At 39.8% G+C, this 21,187-nt stretch overlaps 1 protein-coding gene and 1 long non-coding RNA gene across 10 annotated transcripts in view; one reads left to right on the forward strand and one right to left on the reverse strand.

Annotated features, from left to right (window-relative positions):
- TENM4 (teneurin transmembrane protein 4) overlaps positions 1-21,187 on the forward strand; it is a 603,970-nt gene that overhangs the window by 64,952 nt on the left and 517,831 nt on the right. The window lies entirely within an intron of this gene.
- On the reverse strand, positions 5,311-5,864 carry LOC113964836. The gene is made up of 2 exons (XR_003533312.1): positions 5,484-5,864; positions 5,311-5,399 (listed from the first exon to the last, which is right to left on the reverse strand). It is a non-coding gene; the product is annotated as an uncharacterized LOC113964836 (long non-coding RNA).

The raw sequence follows: 21,187 nt of genomic DNA on the forward strand, positions 1-21,187 counted from the left end.
TAAAACCTAAGAATTATTACAAAAGAGAAAAGCCATACCAGCACCAAGAAGTCACAGAACTTTTCCATTGCTCTTGGTTACTAATGAAATATTATATGGTTTGGTTCTTTTTCAGATGCTGTGATGATGTAGAGTAGTATATGTCTTAAAGAAAGACAGATTATTGCTATGTTGAATCAAGGCACTGATATTTATGTTCTTCATGAATAATTTCATGTACTCATTGAAAACTTTACAACCTTTCACACCCTGTGGAAAAAACAGCTGGTTCCCTCATTTAATAGAAGGGAGTGGGGAGAAAGACTATGTACCTTGCTCTTTGTCTCAAGATTAAAGTGGAAGGGACTGTCTCCCAGTTCTGCATGCAGAAAGGCACTGGTTGAGCTTGTTGATAGACGGCATAATAACAGTCTAACCCAGCACCCCTTTTGATGTCAGATCTGCATGGAAATACTGGCCCATAGAAAGTGAAACATGGCTTTGTTTATATAATAAAATATTTCACAGGTATGACATATGGGTAAGTGGAGAGCAAGGCTGACAATTTATATCCACATGTGGAATATAAAAATAGGATTGTACATTCATAACTGCAAACTGTTGCTGGAATTGTGTTTTCAAGTAGATTGGTTGTTTATCCCTATTCCCATGCTACTTGCATTGGAAAAACATCATTCTGTCTCCTGGAGGTTCTTTTGTAGACAGTCCCTATGCAACACCTAACACAGAAAACTCTCTATCACACAAGAGGTTTCTAAATACCATTTTTCCATATTTGTTTTAATAGAGATCTGAAATTCAAATTAAAAACTGTCCATTTGTTACCTGAATTATCATTTTCATTATAAAAAAATAAAAAGACAAAAGTCAGTAGTTCCTTCACAAATAATTTTGGGATCCTGTTGACAAAATGTCATTGGCACTATCATCTGCTCCTTGGGATCATATGGCTTTTGTGGAACTGGGAAATGATTAATCTGAATATTCACTTAACTTTTACTCATATTTTCATTTTTTAAAAAGTAGGATTTTTTGTGTCTGTTTTTTTGATTTAATGATTATGGCATGAAGTAGACCAGTTGGGAGTACTAAACATTTCCAAGAGATGGTTTCAGAAGTACCATCTTGCTATCTTAGAGGAAATCATGGTTACTATCTTAGAGGAAATCCTGTCGTGCAAGAGGAAGAATCAGATTGTCTTCTGTTCTAATTTCTGGCTTATAACTGTGGCAGTTATGCTTGAAGTTCAGTTGTTCTAGATTGCCCTCTTAGCCAGTGCACAGAAGCATCTTTATCTATTAGTGAGTTATTTCCATTCCACAAAAGGATTATGCTTTTAATTTAGCAGCTCAGTTAAGTGTTCAAAGTCAGGGTGAGAGGATCTGTCCCCCAGAATCCTCCAATGCTAAGCTTTGGCTCAATGTTGAGTTATTCATTTTGGTAAATCATGTAGAACCACCAGAAAAGGCCTTTAAATATGCAGAAGGCCTCTGGAGAGTGTTGACCTCATCCCTGGGATGAAAGAGCTCCACAGCTTGTGAATTTACTGTGATTTTCCTCTCAGCTAATGTAGACTCAGCTAATGCTGGAACATTTTCTGGGGATGGAAGAGAATGTTTGAGTACCAACATATCATAGAATTATTTAGGTTGGAAAAGACCAATAAGGTCATGAAATCCAACTGTTAATCCAGCACTGTCGAGTCCACCACTAAACCATGCACTTCAAATATATCTTCTCTTATGGATCATAAAGCATCTGGGGACTTCCCACCTGCAAGCTGCCCTGTCATTTCCGGTAGGATGCTGGCACTACTCTGTTCCTGGGATTTCTCAATGCAAATTCATCCCCTCATGCTTGACTAGAATAGGCTATTCCTCATTCTGCCAAAGTACCAGTTTTCCCAGTAATGGTGCTTTCATTGTTATATCCCTTTTACGCACAGGTATTTGCTGTTCAGGGAGTAAAGGAAGGAGTAGATGAAAACCCATAATGCCACCATCTATCCAGTCTTTCAAGGGTCATTATATTGTCCACAAGGCATAATGCTCTTGCCACTTTCAGTTTGTCTCTAGTGCGCTGAGTTGTCATCAGGGTAAATAGTCACCCTTCTTCATAAATAAGTAGTGGCTTTGTATCAGACTCAGTCCAGCCACAGACCAGTAAAGCTCTAAATAGCAGGGGAACAAAACAGCTGCACAAATGTGAGAAGTTCATGTGATTTCTTCTGGTTAGGATTCACTTTCATGTTGTTTACACGTCCTTAAACACAAACAAGGAAAGTCTATTATTTGGTCAGACCTGACTCTCAGAGATCTCATTATAGTGACTTTCAACAGCACAGTTGTGTTTTCAGACTTTGAGAGGTGCAGCAGCTCTTCATTATTACCAAAACAGGAGCAGGAAAAAGAAATGGATGCTCATTTCATTAATGGCTGTTGAGAGGCAAATCTCCCTTTCTTTGTTGTGCCTGATCAAAGACAAATCCAGAAAGATGCCTCACATCCCACCATGCTCTGACAATCAGTGTGTGATTTCAGATATTTTGTCTGAACCTCATTTTTCATGAGTCTATGTATCAGGGTTCTCATTGGAAATAGTGAAGAGGGAAGGCACCTGGCACTTTAGTGAGCCTGAGAAGTCTACAGTCACAAACACCACCAATGTTTCCCAATTACTGCCTTAATTTTGTACTCAATCATGTATAAATCCCCTCCTCACAGACAAAATCTCTCTTTCTTTTCCACTCTTTCGTTTTTCTCCATTCCTAATTCACCCTTGCAGATGAGATTGGGGTCTTTGGGAATAGAATCTCATTTGAATTCTGAAACTAACTTTTAAGACTAACTCAGTACATCTAGTGAGACAACATCTGATCTATCCAATCTCTAATCGATTTAACAAGGGTAAGGGCATGGGCAGGCAGGACTTAGGATTTTCCTTCTTATTTCCAGAGAGCCCTTCTGGGTATTTCACAGAGCTGCTAAAGTTCACGTTCCAGGACAAGGTAAAATGTCTTTGAGGCATCGAGTAGCACACATTTAATGAAGATAGAAAGCCAATCACTTAACATCAGATGAGGAACAGCAATTTCCTTCAGTCTGGCACTTTGTGTATTGAACAAAATTGCATGAGAGCTTTGAGCACTAGGAGAGCTGTCAAGCGGCCGTTTGTCTGGGAGCTGGAGCAGTCCCCTTGGAAACAGCTTAAACCTTTTAAATGAAAGCATTACAAAATGTACGTCTGTGTGTAATATATTGGCCATAGCCTCAACTGTCAAGGGCCAGGCTATGCAATGTTGATATATATTTTTGCCTGATAGTCATTTTCATACTTTCACATGTAAACACAACCTCCTTTAAGATTGCAGGGTACTTGGCTGCTCAATAAGCAAGCATCATAAAAAAGGTTTGCCCTTAAAACTGATTCAGCTGCGTTATTGGACCATAACATTTAACTCAAAAATTTTGATACTCCCTGGATCTCTCTATTGCAAATACTTTGAGATTTCTTGTTAGATAAGGCAAAATGAGAAATTTGACAGTCATCACATTATGGTGAGAATTACAGGTTTTAAAGGGCACATATTAATAAACATACTGTTGCCATATGTCATCACCTGCATATAACGTTAATCCAAATTCAGAAGTTTTTTTTATTATATCAGTCATTTGTGAATGTGAACTTTGAGGAAGCATGTTGTTTGTTTTATTTCTTTTTATAATTTTTTATAAAGCAATGTATTTACTCATTGTATTTTTTTCTGTCAAAATGGCTAACAAAAAAGCCAGATAAAAGAATATATGGATGGCACATAATTTAAAATATATTCCCCAGGAATACACTTGGTCTCGTGTTCTCACACTGTTGAAAATATGGGGCAGGTCTTCTGAAATCAGATGAGTTGTAACAAGTAAAACTGCTTTAAGTGAGAGGAAAATCAAGCCTGTTTTTTTCTAGTCCTCTCTGTCTATCAATCTGAGATTTCCTTGATCATCTCCCTTCTTCTTCATCTTCTCCTCCAAAACCTGCTTGCAACTTGTACTCCTAGCAGCCACTTTCTTTAATGAAAAGTAATGCTGAGCACTGAGCAGATTCCACTTCAGCTTTGACAGTGGGAAGTGGATTTAAAGTATCTGACAGAGCTGTGAACTACAGCTGATTGGGCATTTTGGCAGTTTAAAAGTATTGCTTGCTTTTTTTTTTTTTTGCCTTTGGCATCTCACTTTTTTTCCTCCTCACTACTGCCATGTATTACTTTTAGTCCCCACAGGATGCCTCATCCTTGGTCTTGTCACCAGCTTGCTCTGCTCTGGGAGTATTCAGCAACAGATATTCTTGGTCTTCAGCACTAAGACCCTTGCCATGCCCTACTCAGAATCCATTCCATCAAGCAGGTATTTGGCCTAAATCTGTACAACAAGATCACGAGATCAATTTCAACCTTCACCATATGATTTAGTTAGTATGGTGGTATTTGGTCAAAGGTCGGACTTGCTGATCTTGGAGGTCTTTTCCAACCTTAATGGTTCTATGATTCTATTAACAAACGAGAAAACTATCTGAGAAGCATCTTAGTAAAGAGTGTACAGTGGAGACCTCATCTTCTATTGATTTATTTTGAACTCGAGGTGAAATAAAAAAAAGGAAAAAGAAGTTTCTTGAAGAAAATCCCATTCTCTCTCTCTTCTCCCAGAATAACCATAGGAAATGCATGTAGTAAGATGACATTTGTGATCTTCATCATGACATTTTGATTCCTCTTGTGGCTAAAGATCCAATCCTTCTCTCATTCTCCAGCAAGGCCTTCCTATTGCTTTTTTCTATGATCACAGGGAATTTGGAAATTTGAATTTGGGAGAAAACACAGTGAGAATTGATCCAATAGTTCACAGAAGGACAGGAGAGGTGTACTGCTGTTTTCCAAGAAGTTTTGTGATGATAAATGGGATTGTGGTTGATGTTTTGAAGATATTACTCATTCCATGACAGTGATCCATTGAAATCAAAATAAATCCACAGCAGCAAAATAAAAAAGTGTAAAACAGGCCTATTGTAAGCAAGTGTGAGAGAAAACAGTAGTTGTATGATAACTGGGTAGATTTTAGAAGTTGAAAATTGGGAAAGGCTCCAGCCCATGATTTAAAAGACAGCTACTACAAGCAGTGGGAGTTTACAGATCAGCAGAACAAGCTATCAATTTTCAATAAAATATTAGGAGTAGTTTAATGCAATTAACCTCCTGGGAAGTGTGGTGGGCCAAGTTCAGAGGTGCACTTGAAACAAAGTCCTGGCTCCAAGCCACATCTGGAGAGTATGGTTATTTGTTGAGTAGAAAGGAACTGCATCTTGTTTTCATTCCCCTTATCCCTCAATTCCTCCTCCAGCCTTTAATCTTCCTAGAATCATAGAATAGTATGGGTTGGAAGGGCTCTTAAAGATCATCTGGTTCCAGTCCCCCTGCCATGGGAAGGGACACATACCACTAGACCAGGTTGTTCAAAGCCCCATCCAACATGGCCTTGAACACTTCCATAGATGGGGCATTCACAGCTTCTCTGGGATATGATCTTCACTTACACTGCTTTCCTTGCATGTAATCTGACCACTTGATTTAGCCTACCGCAGGGATATCCCCACCTTCTGAATAGTGTTCAGGCTGACAGTTACTGTGACATCATGACTTTCTTTTCCTGTGGAAAGAAAGGGGACAATACAATGCCATCAGGAGTAAAAATAAAAAAATTGCTGTAGAACAGCAATAAAGAGTAGAGGTTTAGAGACTGAGCTGCTTCTTTCTAACTTTAGCCATCTACAGATTCATTATCTAGCTGGTTGCGGATGTTTCAAACAACTTCATGGAGAAACATCCTTTGAAAACTATTAATCACAGAATCTTCCTCTGACTAAAGAGGTCTCTGAGTCACAACGTATGGGGGTCCAGGAGAGTATTCAGCAGACATAGCTCTCAATATGCTTGCTTGTTCTTGCACTGTTTTCCTAGAAGTCTATGTTGGTCACTTGAGTTGATGAGTCATTGGTCCAACTCAGGACAGGCATTCCTACAGGAGTCATCTGGACATTTTGTATCATTAATAGAGAGAAAGAAAAACATTTTCTGGAAATGGTTCTCAATGCTCAAGTATAGAAGCAGCCCAGTGAATAACAGAGCTGGAACATCCATCTCTGAGAAAGTTATGTGTATTCCTGTTTAAGTGAAGGACCTCCTCAGATGCTGGATGCAGGTAGGTCACAAAGGACTAGGGTAAAAAGGTTGAGGGATGAGTTTCTGAGAGCTGTGATCATTTCACCTGTAGATTGTAAAGCTCTTTTAACATCAAGAGTTTTCCAGGGGTGCAAGTTTGGAAGTAAGTGGTTGGATTCTTTTAGATCCTGATAAAATAAAATGGGAGAAAAAAATGTAATAGAAGGTGGTATAAGATAAAGCATGTGAGTATTATTAGAAAATACACCATTTCTTTATTATTTGCATTGTATCACATAACAATAACATTACCTTCCAGGAATGATAAGCCCCATTCGGAGTTAGACCTTACTTTAAGACATTTAAGACTCTGCAAGAGACTCAAGAGAAAGTAAAATTGCTAAGGTGAGCCAACTAAGGTTACAAAGGAAGTCAGTGGCAGAGCTGGGAAAATATCTTCTGACTCCCAGGCCACTGCTTATGGCAGGAGACCTCTTTGCTATCAAAAAAGACCGTGATTTTTTCTTTCTGTGCAGGACCATTTATTACTGAACAGCTGTTGTCAGTCCATTTAGCCTATTTGAAAAAAATCTGAGGAAAGTAAATATCTCTTCTTCCCTGAGAAATGGCTTAAAGTTTTCTGGATATGACTAGTTTAACTTTCTATATTTTTCTTTTTCTAATTTCACCTCATCACATTTAATACCTTCAGCACCTTCAGCAACACTAAATAATTCCTACGTGAACTACTGTTCAGTAATCTAATAAGACAGTAAAGTGTGCCTTGACATCCTAACCAAGACAGTAAATATTTAATATAATGCACTCTATGAGAAGCAAAGTACAATTAAATGAAAAGTCAGATAAAATGAGCTTAAATGTAATAAATACCAGTTACCATTCAGTGCCAAGAAGTTGTATGTGTATTTATTTCCTCTCAGATAGCACTACTGGCACCCTGCATTTTGTGGGTTTGAAATGGCAACAGACACCCACTTGCAAGCCTGCTTCATCATGTCTGTTAAAATAATTATTGATATTATTGGCTTTATTGTTTGACATCCCAATTTTTTTTTCAGTTAACTGCAAAGTCTGTGTTGCTGGGTTAATTATTTCTTATTTTTTTTCTTCCTTTTTGATTCGTGTGGAAAAAAAACATAGAAAAGTTGCAATAAATGTTGAAAAATTACTCATTTTTATAAAATAGATTTGGAAAATAAAATGCAGATTTGATCCAAAACTATTTTTAGCCTGCAAGGTGGAAGCATTCAAAAAGAAGCAAAAAACTGTCTTTATGCTTTCATTTCCACCTTGAATAAGATATGGTATTCTTTATTTATTGTCCCATACTTTTCTGTTCTCACCAGATGCTGTGCTCCATCCAGAACCACCTATGCTTTGCCACCTCCTTTTAGGAAAATAGATAATTTTCTATCAACTCATCATCTAAAAGCTGAGAAACCATTGTTTGGAAGAGGAATTTTCTTGCTAGCATATGGAGAAGCCATGCTAGTTAAGATCCAAATTAATCCAAATTAAAGGTGGTTTCAAAGGTTCCTAGAACCACTCATAAAGATTGCTGCAGGCCTCTAATATTTAGTCTTCAAGAATTTTCTCTAATCTTGACTATTCAAGAACAACTGTATTTAGAGTTTGTACTTGAAAGAAAAATATTGTCTACAAATACGTGCATTTTTTAACCAGAATCTACAAATACTGAGCATATCCTGCTGTCTAATAAAAGAGTGCAAGTAGAATCATAGAATTGCAGAATGGTTTGGGTTGGAAGGGACCTTAAAGATCATCTTATTCCAACTCCCCTGCCCTGGGCAGGGACGCCTGCTGTCCAGCTGTGTGCAACCTGGCCTTGAACACTTCCAGGAACGGGAAAATACATTAAGTACACTAGTTAGTTTATTTATTCTAATTTTAAAAGCACTGAAACATTTACATCTTTTATTCTGAAACATTCATTTGAAAACTGTCAGCTTCTTCTATCAGAAATTTAATTCATATTGCATTTTTCTGTGGGATGATATAGAATCATAGAATCTTTAAGGTTGGAAAATATCTCCAACATCACCAAGTTCAACCGTTGACCAAATACCACTGTGCCCATTAAACTGTTTTGAAAAGTGTCACATCTACTCAGTTTTTGATTGCTTCCAGGGATGGTGACTCCACCACTTCCCTGAGGAGTCTGTTCCTGATATCTCACATATCATGTTGGTGATGGGAGTTTCCATCACACAAGACTACACACACTCCCTTATGCATATTCTTTCCATGGATTCAGCCTGGTTCTTAGTCCTGGGGGACATCACAGCCTTTATTCTAGTCTCCAGTGAAGCTGGATCCTTGAGAAAAAGCCAAACTTTGGAAAAATTTGTCCCTTTAATAAAATTTTCATAAGGCAGACTGACTGGTCTGAATACAAGCAGCAGTGTGCCCAGGTAGCCAAGAAGGCCAATGTCATCCTGGCTTGGATCAGCAATAATGTGGCCAGCAGGACCAGGCAGTAATTGTCCCTCTGTGCTCAGCACTGGTGAGGCTTCACCTCAAATCCTGTGTCCATTTTTGTGCTCCTCACAATAAGAAAGGCATTGAGATGCTGGAATGTATCCAGAGAAGGGCAACAGAGCTAGGGAAGGAGATGGAACACAAGTGTGGTGAAGAAAGCCTGAGGTAGGCTGGGGGTGTTTAGCCTGGAGAAAAGGAGGCTCAGGGGGGATCTTATCACTCTCTACAACTGGGTAGAGGAGATTATAGTGAGGTGGGTGTCAGTCTCTTCTCCCAGTTAACAAGTGACAGGACAAGAGGAGATGACCTCAAGCTGTGCCCGGGGAGGTTTAGATTAGATATTAGGAAAAAATACTTCACAGAATATCTACATTCTGTGGAGTCACCTTGCCTGGAAGTGTTCGAAAAACATGTGGCTGTGGCACTTGGGACATGGTTTTATGGTGAACATGGCAGTGGTGCTGGGTTGATACTTGGACTTGATGACCTTAAAAGTCTTTTCCAACCTTAATGATTCTGTGATTCTATTCTGTGACTGCCACACCACCCAAAAGCAGACAGATTCTGGGATTTGGTCTCACACAGAATATTTTGAACTATTAAGGTAGTTTACTACAGAGTGATCACTTCCATCAACAAAATCATTGTTCCTAAGATACTGTCAGTAATTCTACTGTTAATTAATTTGAGGAGATATGCTGACCTGCATTTGGATGCTGTTGTCTGTCATTAAAGTTGCTTTGCAGTTATAATTAAATACACAAAATGGAAATCACTGCTTTCACTTGGTTGTGTACCTTTCATTCTGAAGGTCAGTCTAGCATAGACTCGTACAATGGTTTATATCGGGGATTTTTTTCAAGCATTACAAGATGTCTCATAGTCAAACAGGATACTTCCAACCTTTCTGAATGAGAGATGCTTTAAAAGAATAATTTTCCCCTGATTATCCCCGGGTAAATGCTTCCTCTTGAAATGATGCACTCATTGATAGATATTCAACCTCCTGCACTGCAGACTGGTGCAGTGATTTGGAGCATAATAAACAGTTACTTTGAGGAGGTATGCACAGGAATGGAATTTCGCTTGCATCCATGTTGAAACTGCAAAGGCAGCTATACAATAAAGATTATCATTGAAATCAATAGCAACATGGTGGACGAGGAGTGAATAAACCCATTGAATTGCTACTGCATAGTCATTTTAGCACCACATATTAATAAGTTATTTGTGGCTATTACCAGAACATCTACAAAAACATTTCAGGTGTTAAAAAGATATGCAGCTTATATTATAAATATAAAATCTTGAGATTAGTGAGAAAAGAGGATCCCACTGGCTTGTAGTTAGTTTAATACGTTGTATTTGACTCATTCTAAAAAGTAGGGGAAATAGCAATGGATAACAGAAGACCCATGTCTAAAAATGGGGAAAAAATGAGTTTAATATGCCATTCCAATTAATTCCCTGGAGGATTAAGCAGAAGAATGTAATTAAGGTTTTGGATCTTTATGGAATGTTCCATGTTGTTAAACAAACAATAAAATTCATAGCTATTCCTATAATAAAATTTAAAGAGATTTCTCTTGTTGAAATAAACTTAATGTACGTTATCATATGGGGCAAGTATCTTCATATTTGGTAGGTTTGATAGGATTCAGGGACTATGTCGTGGCAGTGCTTGAGAAGCCAGGTTATAATCAGAATTTCACCTTCAGTTCTTCAGTTTGTAATAGATTAATGAAGTTGAAAATTTGTGGAACTGTGGGCTGCTGCAGTTATAGTTGTGATAAACTATCTGATCTTTTCATAATGAAGTGATGCAAGAAACACTTGGAGACTCTTTTGTATACCATTGAGAGAAATATGTCCTACAGCACAGTTTTCAAGGTAGTAAATATGTGAGGGGGTGGTTTATTTTTTTGTGTTGCTTTGTTTCTAATTTTTTTATATTGCCGCTATACACTGAAATCATGAATAGGTTTATGTGTTTGTAATATCACTGAGATACAATTTGATAATGAATAGCAGAAAATGGAATACTTCAGATTACATTAACACAGGATGAAAGACATCAGTAGGCATCTGTTGCAGACCTTGAAATGAAAGAAAGTATAAATTCCTTAGATCGGTTACTAAAAAACTGTATAAAGGATATAGCACTTGTGTACTACTTTAACTGCCTGGACCCTTTTTACTGCTGGGTAAAACTCACAGTTAAACATGGATCATCAAAAATGATCCTAATTTACATAGATGAAAAAATTTATGATGTGGAAAAAAGTGAACTAAATCTAAAGAAGGTCTTATGCTTTTACATTTGTCATGGGTTGAGTTGGCTGGGTTTTTGGTAGCAGGGGGGGTTACATAGGGTGGCTTCCGTTAGAATCTGCTAGAGGTCTCCCCCCAGTGAAGCCAATGACAGCTGGCTACAGGAGGGACTTCCTGCTCCTGGCCAAGGGAGAGCCAATAATCACACCTCTGTGATAACATATTTAAGAACAAGCTGTTGCGCAGAAGAATCTCTCGAACCAGGGCAGAGCTGACCGAAGCTCCCGGGCAGCCCCACCGCCTCCCCTGCCATAGGGGGGGAAGGGAAGGTGGCGGCAGCCCAGCCCAAGCCTCTCGGCACCTAGCCCACAGCAGACACCGGCGGCCCCTGCGAAGAGGCAGCCAGGGCCAGGGCTGGGGCCAGGGCCAGGGCATGCGGCCCCGTGGAGAGCGGTCCCGCAGCCCCCAGGCCACCCTGCGAGCAGCCCATGCTGGACCTGTCCTGCCCAAGGAGCCGAACAGCACCAATAGTTCCAAAACCCCCAAGGTGAACTGCGAGGGCTGGGGGGGAGCGCCCCACGGGCTAGGCCAGGATGACAGAGTGGTCCCTGCTGGCGGGCACTGCCCTCCCTTCCCCCCCACTGAGTCAAGCTGTGCTGGGGCTGGAGCGGCCCACTGCAGTGCAGCCAAGCCCATGCTGGAGCAGATGGATGCATGGAAGAAGGCCGTTACCCGCTGTGGAAGGCCCAGGATGGAGTGGAGTCCTTCAGGAGACTTGTGGCCCATGGAGAGGAAAGTCCACGCCAGAGCACATTATTCCCGGGTAGGACTCATGGCCCTATGGGGGATCTACATCAGTACAGTTCACCCTATGAAGGACTGCATCCTATGAAGGATGGAGAAAGTGACTCTCGGGACAGTAGATATGGAAGAACTACTGCCTGAGGGATGGACCCATGTTGGACAGGTCTGTGAAGGACTGTTACTTGTGGGAGGGACCCCAGGGAACAGGGGAAGGACTCAGAGTTATGCCCCTCCCTGTAACCCTTGGTGATGACCATGGTGAAACAGGCTGTCCCCCTGTAGCCCATGGAAGAGTGACCTACGGGACAGCAGATTTGGAAGAGCTGTTGCCCGAGGGGGTGGACTTGTCTCCCTGCCCCGCTGCAGGGGGAGAAGGGAGAACATGAAAGGAAGAAGAGATGGGTGGAAAGTGTGTTTCAGACTGTTTTATTTCTCACTTTTTAGATCTTATCCTGTTAGTAATAAATTTTAGTATTAACCCCACATTGAGTTTGTTTTGCCTGTGTGACCTCTCCCAGCTCAGAGTGACTTTAGTAGGTGCCTAGAATCCAGCTAAGGTCAACCCACAACAACATTTTAGTAGTTAGAAAAAAATGAAAGAGTAAATCATGATGCCAGTGGCATCCTGGCCCGTGTCAGGAACAGTGTGGTCAACAGGTCCAGGGAAGTGATTCTTCCCCCGTACTCAGCGCTAGTGAGGCCACACTTGGTCCAGTTCTGGGCCCTTCAGTTCAGGAAGGATATTGAGGTGCTGGAGCAGGTCCAGAGAAGAGCAACAAGGCTGGTGAAGGAACTCAAGCACAAGTCCTGTGAGGAGAGGCTGAGGGAGCTGGGGTTGTTCAGCCTGGAGAAGAGGAGGCTCAGGGGAGACCTCATCACTCTCTACAACTCCCTGAAAGGAGGGTGTAGCCAGGTGGGGGTTGGTCTCTTCTCCCAGGCAGCTATCAGCAAGACAAGAGGGCATGGTCTTAAGCTGTGCCAGGGGAGGTTTCGGTTAGATATTAGGAAGAAATTTTTTACAGAGAGGGTAATCAGGCATTGGAATGGGCTGCCCAAGGAAGTGGTGGATTCTCTGTCCCTGGAGGTTTTTAAGATGAGACTGGATGTGGCACTTAGTGCCACAGTCTAAGTAACCATGATGGTAGTGGATCAAGGGTTGGACTTGATGATCTCAGAGGTCCCTTCCAACCCAGCTGATTCTATGATTCTATAAGAGAGAGCTACAGGGCTGCGTTTTGGCACCTGCAGAGTCAATCACACTGATAAAAAAATTAATGTCCCAGCAGTGACCAGGAGTGTAGCACACAGTAGAATCAGGGCAAGACAGACATAAAAGGATAAAATTACTGAAATACTCTGATCAAATCTTATCCAAATCTTAATAAGGATCTTCCGACTTTTGCCTCAAAATAACAAACTATATTTAATTACCAGAAAATAGTGCAAGGAGAATGGGACATGTCATAAATATGTGGTTCAAGTAACAGGATGAGATTTGACCTAGAAAAATATAGGCTAATAAATCTTAGAGGGAAATAATCTAAAGCACAGTTATTAAGTCAGACAAAGATACCTGGAAAACAGAAATGTCAAAGGAGACCTTGGGGGTTTAGCAGACAGCAAATGATATATGCATGCTGGAATGCTAGAGGATGACAGAAAGGGATGTTGTGATTTCAGTCTGTACGTGCAGAGTCATCATTCCTTTGTCCATAGGGAGGTGAGTTTCTTGCTATACAGCAGTGATGAGATTGCACCTTGAATATAGTGATGGATGTTGACAAATTGAAGGGAATTCTGAGAACAGCAGCAAAAATCATTAAGGGGCTGAACAACCTGACTTGGTAGGAAACAGAAAGTCCTACTCTCAGAGGATAAAGGGAAAAGATTATTTCTGTTATCCCAAGGTGACAAAGACAGGCGTGATGGGATTATGTTAAACAAAAGAAAATTTGATCTGCAAAGCAGGAAGAAGTTCCTGCTGCAGTATGACTTAAAGATTATTTTCTCAAGTATATGGTGGAAGACATTTATGTTAATAAAAGGGGATGTCAGCAGCAAAAGTTAATCAGAACTTAATTTGTTCTGGCATTTGTACAAATACCTTTTGAAATTAAAATTAAATTAAATGAAATACAACAACCTGTGTTTTCGGATTGTGCATTTCATGCATCTGATGACCTGAGGCATCCCGTGAGTGTCACTGGTTTATTGCTGGTTGTATTGCATATATAATGATGACCTTGCGTGAAGTTATTTTTCTGAACTTTTCTGGGGAATTGACATTATCACCTCGTGATTTTCTGCTACCTTCTATTGGTGGTTCAACATAGAGGGTTTTGAATTGACTTCAACCTTTTAGCTGATGGGCAACATGTATTCGCTTATCTATATTCAGCAGAATAAGTTAATATTTATCCTTCCATTGCACAGGTTTTTTTACTGCTACCCTGTTATATTGTTGTTAATGCAGTGGTGATACAGTCTTCCAAAAAAAAAAAAAGGGGTTTTAATACACAAATCAGTTTGTGAATACCAGAACTTGTAATGGAGGCCAGGTTGATTGGGGCATTGAGCAACTTGGTCTAGTGGAAGGTGCCCAGCCCATGATAGGAGGGTTGGAACCAGATGATCCTTGTAGTCCCTTCCGACCTAAAGCATTCTGGGATTTAATGACTTCTTGAGACATAAAGATCAAGGTAGAAAAGGCTGATTTAGACTGCTTTCTTGTATGGAAAACACAGTAAGAAAAGTATTCGACATGCCTAAATTGGATATAACAAGAAGGTGGTTGTGAACAAGCTTCTCATCATTTACTGAACAAAACAACTTCAATGTTAAAAATTGGAAAGAAGAAGTGAACTATTGGCATTGAAAAGAAATCATCATCTCTGTGCCTTGCACTAAGCTCAAATGCTTTTCTAATGTATAATATATTTCTAATTGTGTAGGGATTTACAGTATACAGTACTTAAAGATTACTTGCCAAGAGGTTTCACTAAAAAACATAATTTAGTCAATTAACAACAGAAAATTCTAAATCACTGAATTACTTTTAAACCTTCTTGAGTAGGATACTTGATAGGATGCTCCATAGAAGAGAGGAAATTGCAGTGGCAAGGGTATGGATTAGTAAGCCTTTTCTAGCCATAATTTCAATTATCTTGTGATGAGACTTTTTCACAACATTTTTTTTACATTAGACTCCCTTCACAACTAGAGTGTATGGCAAATAATACAGGAATCTCATTTCTTTCGCTACTTAGCTATGAAAAATTAATGGCAATTAACTTAAAATTAGTTGACAGGAAATAGAACCTTAATGCTATTAGAACCTTAAACTATGGAAGATTAATTTACTTTTTTATCTCATAATCTGTTAATCTGCTTTAATATTTATGGATAATGATAGTTATTATTTTCTTGTTCTTTTCGCTGCCTCCCTCCTTCCCCTTGTCAACTGAATCTGTTTCTTAAAGAATAAATAAAGTCATTTGTGTAGGCATTTCTCAAATGTGTGTTTGACGGGATCATGCCTCACCATAAATTTTGGGTGTGAGCATCTCTCGGGAATTTCTTTAGCCCATTGCCATAGGCAAGGCTGGAATCAGATGTGATCTGGAAGGAAAGGAGGCAAGGGATGAGGATCTGCTCCATGATTGCTCTGCAGTCACACAAACAATAACTAGGGCGCACTGCATGGGACACTAAAAATGCTCTAAAATGCTTGCCAGCCTCCTACACCTTTGTAGTAAATGTGCTTCTTTACAAAGAGATCTCATAGTGAAAGGACTTTGAGTCAAGCTCATCAAGTTCTTCATGTAAATCTGGTCTGTAGTTTGCAGTGTACTGTCATTATTACTCACTGGAGGATTTGCTGTAAAAAGGTGTTTCTCACATTCATTAGCTTATATTTTAACTGCAAATCTTTTACTTATCCTAAGAGAGACCAAGAGTCTGCTCATAGAATGTGCAAAGGGGCTCTGCAGCCAAGCTGACTGGGACAAATTTAGTGGACTTCTTTCATTAGCTGCTAAGGTCATATCCCATTGACTTCTGTGGCACTGCACCAACACAATTCAAAGCAGAATTTGTTCCAGTAAAGTTGGACTTGATCTCCTGTTGCAGTTGTTCTGACTTTAAACCATTTAGTAGAGTGAAGTGAGTGTCAAAGTTTTCCTGGTGTGATTGGTTGTGATTTAAGATCCTTTGTGAATTTACTTTCTGGTTCATAAATGACTTTTCAAGGAATGCAACAAAGGAAAGGCTCTTTGATTTCATTCATTTGATCATCGCTTGATTCCGTGTCATGTTAATTTCTAAAGGAATGTGCTCACATGTTCTATGTGTCTGAAACTGTTTAACTTAAAAACATTTCCCCCATTTTATAATTTGAAAGATATTTTGTCCTCAATGATCTTGGAATTCTTTTCCAACCTAAATGATTCTATAAATTTATGTCTTGGATTGCTAGGCTTCCTCTGGATGCTGGTTAGATTTAACTCAGAAGTTACATTGAAATATATGTAAGGCAAACACCATCAGGTGGAACACAGGAGCAACATGGCTTTTCAAAGGTTTGGCCCAGTTTATTTAATTTTAGGTAATTCTATTTGAACTAATCTCCCATGGTTTATTCTAAAAAAAGTGGGAGATAATTCTTTAATCCAGAAAGGGCAGTTTATGCAGTTGGTGAGTGCTTCTGACAAGAAGAAGGATAGTTTGGTGCTCTGGTCTCCTGTCTCCCAGGGCATATCTCTGCCCCATGACTCTTTACGGTAGAACTCTGGGAATGCCAGAGCCTTCTATACTCATATTCAAATGCTATATGGGATTTTCTAACATTAATTGAAAAGCTAATTAATAGACTTTTTCAGACATATGAATTCATCTGAATTGTCTTTTCTAGTCACTGCTGAAGAACTATAAGGCTTTGAAGTACACTTAGTAGTCTAAAAAAATCTAGTAACTGTAAGTTCAAAACACTTTGTTGTTATCAAGTGCCAGAAAACCAGTGCTGTCTGTTATATTCAAATACAAACAGATTGAATTCTTGTAGCTGAACCGTACTGCGTGGTTCAGTCAACCCTAGTTGAAGAGGTAGACCAGTTCCTTTTTTGTTGTTGTTGTCATTGCAACATTAACCTCCAGGAGGTTTTTCTTTATTGCTGGCCTGTTCCCCAGATGACTGTTTTCAAGTGGAAGGGGAGGTAAATCTGACAAAAAAGCAATAATTCATAGAAAAAATGACAGCGATAAAGTAAGTGGTGGAAAGATTTCCCCAGCAGAAATGTGCAGCCTAGCTTACCTGCTGGAAGTTCATTGTCTTCAACATGCCTCCTCCAGGCTTCATTTTGGCACAATGCATTTTCTTAAGCATAAGAACACTGCTGTTTCAGAGCTCTCACTTACTGGTAACATTGACACAAAACTCAACAATTGTTATGTGAATCAAATCATGATAACTTATTACCCAAGTGCTGTAATATGAATGTGCTTCCTGGTGAATTGCATTGTGTATTCCTTGTTTGCATGAGCTGATCTTTTGGTGAAGTTACAGAAAAATGAGAAGAGCACTTCTGTAACAAGGACCAAGGACTTAAAACCCCTTGTTTTTCCCTGTCAGGCCACTCATTCTAAGGAAAGAGGTAAAGGACTGTAATTCTTCCATGAAACCAAGTAACAACCTTTTAATAAGCATCATTAAGTCTTTAGATTGAAATAAGAGGATATCTACCCTTTTATCCCATATTATATTGCCCAAATTCCTCTTTGCTGTCCTCGTGTGGTTAGATGAAAGCCCCCTGTTTTCATATCGATCACTAAAAGCACTTTCCCCTCATACCAGTTCATTGCATCACTTCTAAATGCAGTTCATCTGATCTCTTTTACTTTGACTGCTGCTCATTCAAGGCTACAAAAACTGTAGTTTCAGGCAGGTCTTGGAACCAAATGATCATGTTTCTTACCTCATTCCAGTGGATAACATTAGGATCTTTGTTTAGGGGGGATTCAGAATAAAAATAAAGCTCACTCTGCTTTCCCATGCATGCCCACACATGTGCACACCTCTATATATATACACCACTCTTTCTCCACAAGGGTTATTTGAAACCAGAACAGTAGACATCTGTGTATGTTTGTGCTTATTTCTTTTCAGTAAGACACTTTCCAAATGCTGGATTCTGGGGAAGTATAACTCCTCTGAAATGTTACCCTATGTTGAATCTAAGCTCTGCAGGGCTGTCGATAGAGTGGTTCTCAGAGTTATTCTTTTTCATCGGCAAAAAAATGTTGCTTTTTGACAAGGAAATTATTCAGGCAACAAAGTTATTGGCTTAGGGGTTATGAAGAATTTACTTGTAAACAGCTCTTGGTTTAGGTGTCACTGTTTCCCTTCAGCTGGTTGCATGTGGCTGTAGATCTTTCTGCTTACAATTTTTGTATGCATGGAATTTTACAAGCATGAGACTCAATGGAGTGCTTCCATGTCTGTTTTCTCTTATTCTCTTTTATTCCTGCCAGATCCGCACAAAAAAATCTATATTCTATCTTGAAGGAAAACCATCCACAATGATAAGAACCAACCTCGCATGCCAGATAGATTGGAAAATCAGACTAAGATTTTAGAGGATTGTTCCTGCACTAAAGTGAAATGACAGGCATAGGTTCACATAGCAGGCTGGATTTTATGAATGCAAATCAGCAGGGTATCTGCTGTGTTCAAAGGAGTCTTTAAGCTGCAAAGTGAAAAAACTCAAACACACAGAAAAATTGGTTTTTAAATAATATGACCTTTCCATAGTCCAGGTCTTGTTAGTCTTAGGCAGTGACAGTCCCGATCTTGTTTACATTAATGTTCCCCACTTTAATGTTCTCCATCTTAATTTTATGATGACACAGGCAGCAGTTTCTCTCCTCCGCTCATTGTGGACAAGTGAATTTTTGTATGTGTCTGATACCTGGGATTACATTGTCAGTAAATGAGAACACTAACTCCTGGGCAGGCTTCACTCTCCCTTTCCTTCCCATAAGATTTAATTGATCAGTTTCATCATATACAGCTTAACCTTATGCAAGAGCATGAAATAGCATATGGTTTTCATCCTAGAAAGATAATTAACCCCCAGGAGTTTTCAAAATGGGAAGAAAAAAAATGTAGTGGGGTTGTTTTTGGAAGGGACAAGAAAAGGAGGAAGCAGGGAAATGATGTCACCTCTGGTAGCATTTTGAACTTTGAGCCCTGAAATCTCAGTTTTGATGAATGCACTCAATCCACTCATTATGTGAAAACTGAAGCAGGTCTCAGAGTCTCCTGATCATGAAATCAATGCCCTAGGGCATCAGTGTGCACAGTGCTTTCTACACCAGCAAGCCAGGTTGCTTATTCAGCAAAGAACTCTCGTTCTTGGCCTGATCACAGAAGCACCATCTCTTCCAAACAATGTTTGCAGTTAAAGAGATAATGTTGTTCCTGGTTTCCTTCCTTCCTCTAGGGAGACTAGCTCCATGGTATTCCACTGGACCTTCAATATATATTGTTTCAGTTGGTCTCCTCTTCCCCACTGGCAAGTTATAAACTAGTTTTTATGTTTGTTCCCTGTACTTTATACTTTTCTTTCTGTGACATTGCATCGATGCTGCACTGGCTGATGTATGATAGGAGAAGGGCTGTTACATTTGTACATCAAATCCTATATCCATAGTTTGCCCTACACAGTCAAAACATATTTGTAGGCTTTACATCTGATAAAGGTCATCTTCTGAAATGCAGAGGTGCAGAAGAATCTTCCTGAGTCTGAAGACAGATTAGCTGCAATGATCTTTGCTATGGTTCATTTCTTTTGTAGAAGGAAGAGGCTTTACGTATTCTGGACAGATTCACCATTGCTCAACAAGAACTGTGGATCATGTCAATATGTTGTAGGTGCAGCATGGGGAATTTCGAGCAGGAGCTGGGGAAGGTACTGGAAAATTTTCAGGGAAGAGGATTTAACAAAATGACATGATAGCGTGACATGAAGTCCTGAATTCTTCCTCCTCAGTCTACCACCAGGTTGAGGAAGGAAAGTTGCAGGAAAAAAAATAAATATATTTTTTGACAAGTTCAGATGGGAGACAGAACACCAGGTATGGCACTTGCCTACTAGAGGTAGAATGACATGAAATATGAATTTGTCAAGCAGAGGGCAGACCTTATCCAAATCTGACAAGTCTAACATACTGAGCTCAACAATCTTGACTCCCTCCTCACCAGTCCCATCAACCTGGGTTACAACTCAAATGTATATGTAGCACTGAACCATCAACAGCCACTCTCCTATAAAATGGTCTCCAGCAAATGCTGTGGAGTGGCAGATGCTGTGGTCCTGGAGATCTGTGCAGAAATGAGACTTGCTCCGTAGCACATCTTCTCTTTGAGCTACCACTTCATTCGGCATCGTGTATTCTCATTGCTCCCGCTTACTCTCACTGGCTGTCCTGCTTTGAGGTCTGGAAGGGACAATTTTTGATATATCTGTCCTCTTGCTATCAAAAAGTCACAGAGACAAAGTGCTAGATGCTGTCCTAAAGCAGGTGATTGCCCTTAGATCTCTTTGCAAGAGCATTCCACGTCCTTTTGCCAGATTTATTTCCATGTGAGAGACTAACCACTTTTGAATCAGTGAATCCTGGCAAATGTTTCAAGCACCTGCCTTGCTTCTGGCTGAATGCTGAGCAGTGCTACGGTTGGGCTGTTGCAGAGTGTCTTTCAGGCTCTGAAACCTGGGATCTGTTGAGATGGTTCTCCTGCAGCTCAATGGGATGCTTCTTTTGTCACCAACCATCTGCCAGTTCCTTTGGCTATGCAGGTATAAAGCAAGCATGCCAGCCTGACATAGTGTCAGCTCTGAAAATTCCCCAGTAGTGTGCAAACAAAATGCTCCATTCCAAGTAGGGAGGAAATATTCTATCATTCTGAGAAAAAAGTCCCCAATCCCCTTGGGGAGAAAGAAAAAGCAATTCTCCTTTTTATCAAGATCAGAAGGTTATAAAAGGAGGGGGGGAATATCATTATGATGGGATCAACGCATAATTAGTCAACAAGCTATATGGAGGGGTTTTGATAACATCAGAATCTGTGTGTTATCAAGTGCAGCCATGGTAGCAACACGGGATCAATTAGAAATTGTGTTGGCAAGATGGACTTGACCCAGATGGTCCTTTCAGAGTCCCATGAAATAGTACTAAAGTATTACTTTTGAGCTCTTCCTTCCATGAAATGGGTCACAGAACCATTTATAGCAACTCAAGTAAAAGTAGGTGAAAGCCACCATTGAAAGAAACAGTGTGCTTCTGTTACTTGTAATGTGTGATCAATACTGCAGTAAAATTATCAGTGTTTTA

Source organism: Neopelma chrysocephalum, unplaced genomic scaffold, assembly GCF_003984885.1.
Source record: "Neopelma chrysocephalum unplaced genomic scaffold, ASM398488v2 Primary Assembly neopelma1_43, whole genome shotgun sequence".
Lineage (NCBI taxonomy): Eukaryota > Metazoa > Chordata > Aves > Passeriformes > Pipridae > Neopelma > Neopelma chrysocephalum.